This window comes from Mustela erminea, chromosome 16, assembly GCF_009829155.1.
Source record: "Mustela erminea isolate mMusErm1 chromosome 16, mMusErm1.Pri, whole genome shotgun sequence".
In the NCBI taxonomy this organism is placed as follows: Eukaryota; Metazoa; Chordata; class Mammalia; order Carnivora; family Mustelidae; genus Mustela; species Mustela erminea.
The window spans coordinates 9,595,385-9,601,415 of record NC_045629.1 but is presented as its reverse complement, the minus strand read 5'-3'; positions in this window follow the sequence as shown (position 1 = coordinate 9,601,415).

Genomic DNA, 6,031 nt, shown 5'->3' with positions numbered 1-6,031 from the left:
AGAGTCCGATGTGGGGCTCGATCCCAGGACACTGGGATCATGACCTGAATCTAAGGCAGAGGCTTTAATCCACTGAGCCATCCAGGTGCCCCTAGACATAGGTTTAAGTCTTAAATTTTATAAGTCAAGTAAGGCAATTTTTTAATCAATAAAAGGATAACTACTTATAGTTTTATACAACCTATCTATCCAGACACACACATAAAACAATTCTCTTTATACCAATTTAAAAAAATGCCTCACTTCCAAAAAGCACTTGGGGTGCTGTAACTGTCAATTGGTCTGCTTGAAAACTTCTAAGGGTTCTGTTGCTTTGATTATATATACAACTTTGTGTTTACTTCTTTGGTTGAACATGTATAAGTATATATGTATTTGTATAAAGCTAAAATAAGAATGGGTTTTAAGCAAATACAGCTATTTTTTAAAGCATAGCCTTAACCTCAAAAAGAAATATAACTTATCCAAAGGCTTCTTAAAAACTGGAATTCTACACTGTAATTAAAAATTAGGATAATAATAACTATTATGTTCAATGTGACATCAGAATTTTGACCCAAATAGAGAGGCTTTCAGACAAAATCTTTAAAACTTGTGTTTTATCCTTGGTGGCCATGAAAATGTGTCTCTCAGATCCTTGAATGCAGAAGGTATGACTGGCCAGTGGCCCCAGAGTAAGCTGTGCTTTTTCCAGAATCCACTATGATGTCTGTACTAAATGAAGTCATGTTTCCCTGCACTGCTCCCAGCCAGTAACTCTGTGCAGCAGAGACACAAAAGCCAGTCCATTCCCAGGAGACACGGGATTCCTCTAATGGACAACTTTGACTTGAGGACTCATCTATCACAATGAACCTTCTTTGGACTACACTACAGGGACTACACTGTGGGCTAAAAACTCTCCCACTCCACCTTCCTTTTCTCCCTTCTCTCCCTCACATCATGGGCTGACAGCTATCCAGCTGCCCCCAGCTCCTTCCTCATTTCTCCTCAGAGATGTTCCCCCTAAGAAGTCTGTTGCACAGCTAATCCTGTCTTGTTATCTGTTCCTCAGAATAGATTTCTCAATAATTTCTTGATTATTTCTAATTTTTCTAAATATTCTAATTAGAAATATTATTTCTTATTATTCTAATCTAAAATTATTTCCAATTATTCTAATCTAAAAATTCTAAGAAAGAATTTCTTAGTTCTTTCTAATTTCTTAATAATATAGAATTCTAAGAAACTATGTACCCATTAAAATCTTCCTGAAGGAAAGACTTTTTTTTAAAGATTTTATTTATTTATTTGACAGAGATCACAAGTAGGCACAAAGGCAGGCAGAGTGAGAGAGGGGGAAGCAGGCTCCCTGCTGAGCAGAGAGCCCGATGTGGGGCTTGATCCCAGGATCCTGGGATCATGACCTGAGCCAAAGGCAGAGGCTTAACCCACTGAGCCACCCAGGCACCCCATGAAGGAAAGGTTTTAAAAGAAGATTAAAATCTTCCTGGACCAAAGATTTTGTTACTGGCTTGTGATAAAACTAAATTAGGAAATCATTTGTATTCTATACAATGTAAGTTCGTGTATAATGTGATACTGAGTTGAAAAATGGTAGAAAATTGTTACCTTTTGAAAAATTGGTAGAACAATGTTACCTTTCCTATAAGGAAGCTAAGAAAGAATAATGAATTGTAAAGGTTTTAATATCATCTCATATTTACTAAATTAAATATTAATGGGATATATGAAAACATGTTGGTTCTAATATTGCCACAAAGTGAACAGAAGACAGAAGTAAGCTGCCCAACCAGAACTTGGATGCATATAATATTACATTTGGTAATATTTAGCCAGTAACTAAATGGAACTCTCATACAGAATTTGGGAAATTCATTTGCTTGATTCACCCTTTACTCCTCAGGGTTCGAAATCACAGGAGAAGAAAACATCTTGGCCAAAAACTACCACCTTCAAAGAAAATTGCTGATAAACTTCCAGAACTGAAAGCAAATTAAATCATACTAATCACATATTATTCATATATATATATGCTATATATATGATATATATTATATATGATACATGCAATTACAAAGGCTCAGAATGAATTACTATGAATGACTCTACCAGAAAATAATTGGGCTGCACATCCTTAGTGGCATTAAGTATAAGGGTAAAAATAACTGCAAAAGAAATCTTAAACTTTATTTAATATTTTTGTAAGACAACATTAGTAAATATATTAATTTTGTTTAGAATCAAGATTTTAAATATAAGGGAAAGGGTAAGGAAATTACCAAAATGTTTTACTTTTTAAAGGACTTTTTATTTATTTATTTGAGAGAGAGAAAGAGAGAAAGAGTACACGAGCAAGGGGAGAGGGAGAAGCAGACTCCTAGCTGAGCAGAAAACCTGCCATGGGACTTGATTACTAGGACTCTAGGACCCCATAACCTGAGCCAAAGGCAGATTCTTAACCAACTGAACCACCTACCGTGCCCCTAATATCTAAATGTTTTAATTAGGAACTATAATGTTAGAGCTGAATTAGAAATATCAATAACTGCAAAAAAAATTTAAACTTTATTTAATAGTTTGGTCAGGTATTAGTAATTGTATTAATTTTGTTTGGAATCAAGATTTTAAGTATAAGAGAAAGGGGAAGGATATTATAAAATCAAATGTTTTAATTAGGAACTCTAATGTTAGAACTGAATTAGAAACATCAATACGAACCCAGGCTTCAAAAAAAAAATGTTTCCCAATTCTGTCAGCTAAAATGAGCTGGGAAGAAAGGCCCAAGAGAATGAAGCCAATGTGTAAACTTCACTATTATGATTTCTATTCCCATCTTTTAGGATACCCTGGAGAAATGGCTGAATCCATGTCTGGGGTAGGGTAGGGTATAAGCCTGGGGCAATTTGTTGTACTAATAGACAAGAAATAATGCAGATCAATGGGATCGTGTCAAAAGAACACAAGTGTTGTAATTCCCAGAGGTGCCTCAATTTGAACAATTAAAGACAATGACTGTTGCAGTTGGTTAAATCACACTGAATCCCTGAAAAGTCATGAATCCATAATGATATACAGGAGAAAAATTAGCATAAAGCTGAATAAAGGTGGTGAAAGGAATAGCCTGTATTACTTTTGAATCCTTTATTCAAAGTTGATGTTATTTTGATTTGTTTACTTTAGCAATGAAAAATATAGAATTTAATAAATATTAAATACATTAAATTAAATATTAAATACATTAAAAGGTGTTTTCTGGCTTAAGGGAGGATGCCAATTGAATGATCCCATAAGTTGTGACTGTAAGTTGGACAAAGACATTCAAGTTCACCAAATCTCAATCAGGTACCATTTCAAATATCCGTAAGTGTTTTATGGTCTTAAGAATATGGAAAAATTGCAAGTTACCATTAAACTCAGTGATCTTCCAAACCAGTTTGAAAGGCATTTGCAAGGGTCTTAAAATCCTATTAAGTTAAAAGGTAGAGAAGTTAGAAGTTAAGCATTAGAGAAGTAAAATATATTTATGTATCTTAAGAGTCAAAATACAAAATCCAAGTACTCGGCCCAGATAAAAGCCACCAACATCTGTGAATGGACAGAAGCAGGTAGTGTGTGCAGATTTCCACCCAAGGACATGGTCCATGCAATCCATAGCATTACTGTCTGACAAGCAGGAACCTGTGCGTATTTCAGATTTTATACACTTGTAACACATAAGAGAATTTGGCCTATTAGAGTGCTGGCTTGTATCTCCAGTTTAAAATGTATAATTCATTAACTTGTTTATATAGGTGATTTTAAATTAAGATATGACCATGTACAATATTCAAACTACTATTAGAAAAAAAAAAAACTTGAGGGGGTACCTGGGTGCTCAGATGGTTAAGCATCTGCCTTCGACTCAGGTCATGATCTCAGGGTCCTGATCTCAGAGTCCCGTGATCAAGCCCCTCATCCGGCTCCCTGCTCAGCAGGGAGTCTGCTTCTCCCTCTGCCCCTCATACTGCTCATGCTCTCTCTCTCAGATAAATAAATAGAAAATATATTTTTTTTAAACTTAACATTCATCCCATTCATTGTTTAGTTTACTAAATTTATAAGTATTTAATAGTCAGGATAGATTAGGGAGAAATTAGTGACAGCTTAGCATATACTTAATAAAGCCCATGAACTTTTATTACTGATCCAAATTATGAGAAGCTATATCAGTTAAATAACCCCTAATATGTTCCTTTATTTTCATTTGTATTCTTATACTGTTTTAAGAAAGCAATTTTACAAACAAAAAATACATAAGGTGATAAATACTACTACTGACCCAAGTTTGTATATGAATGAAAATATACATAAATATAAAATTAACTAACTCTCTCCACATAAAAGTTTGACCAAGACGCAGTATGGTACTAACCAAGCAATGAATGATGCCCAGTGCAAATGAAGGTCCTTTAAATATTGACAGTAAAAATCTGGAGGTCACACCAAATTTTCAGAGGAACGATGTACAGACACTCATATTTCAGCAAAAATAAGATAACGGCCAAATATTTTAGAGAAGTGGCAATTGTTTTGACTTGCCTTCATCATCAGAACTAAATACCTCATCTTATTCTATGGGATGTGCTGTTTGACTGATATTGAATAGAATTAAATATAAGCAACTTCTCCCTAGTGCTCTACACTCTTACAAATTTCGGATTGATTTAATTTTCCATAAAATAAATCCATAATACTTAAAAAAATTGCTTGTGCTGATATTAATTGAAGTTCTACCTCAAATCAATTTTTGACAGATTCCTTGTCATATGAAGAAGTAATTTTTTTTAAAGGGTATCACCCCCAAATGCAGGGGAATGCAGCATATATATATATATATATATATATATATATATATATATATATATATGCTGGATATTATTCATTAATAAAACTGTTATTTCTCTGAATTTTGTGATGACTCATATTGTTAGCTTTCCAAAATGTGTAATTTGTTGCGACTGCTCATCTAAGAAATATTCACTTCCATATCTAATTTTTAAATCTTTTTCTTAAAAGGGGTCCCTCTATTTCTGTAAGTTGTAAGCCCCACAAAACCTGGGTCTGCCCCTGACCATATTATTTTAGAAAACCCAAGGTAGCTCTCTATGCTTCTGTAAAGACACGGAAACAAGTCCATGATACACTGCTAAGCATATAATTCAAATTTCGGAATAATATCAATAGTATAATCCCATTTAAATAAAAAAAAAAAAAGTTTTTCAGGTCTGACTCTATAATCTTTATTTTTAGCAAAGCACGTCTTCGCTTACTAGTTTTATACTTCTAAAAAAAGCAAAAGTGTATATTCGACCCTAATTCATGCTTGCAAACCCCAACACAGTTCAACCACTCCAAAACGCCTATTCCTTCCCATTTTTGCGTTCTGAAATTGGATTGTAACCTGAGATCGCTGGGAAGCCGCGGTCACTCGGCGCGCATGCGCAGATATGGCCGTGGCCGATCCGACGTGGCCGTCATCAGTGGGGCTGTGTGCGTAGTCGGTGCGACCTTGAGTTTAACGGCCTTTTAAAAATGCCTTCCAGGAGATTACGTGATGATTCTGAATTGAAATGAAAATGAAATTCGGTGTAGGCAGAGGGGCAGGGAAACACAGCCGCGGGGCGCGCACTCGACCCCGGGCAGCGAGCCGCCTCGGGCGTGACGGCCTGGTCCACGTGCGTCTGGGCACCCCAGGAAGCGCGGTGGCCGCCGCCGCCGCGCTGCGGTGCCTGAGGGGCTGCGCGCGGACTTCAGGGCCGGGGAGGCCTCGGGACCGTACGTCGGGGAGGGGAGGCGCTGACGTCGTCGTCCCCGCTGCCTGCCCGCGAGCGGCGCGGGGAGAGCGCCCCCCCGAGCCCGGGGCCTGGGAGAGGAGGCGCGGCGGGACGCCGGCGCTGCCCGGGAGCCGGAGCGCCCGGCCCGGCCACCGGCGCTGACGCCCTTGAGGAAGGGAAACGTTGCGCGAGCCGCGGGAATCTCTCTCGCAGTC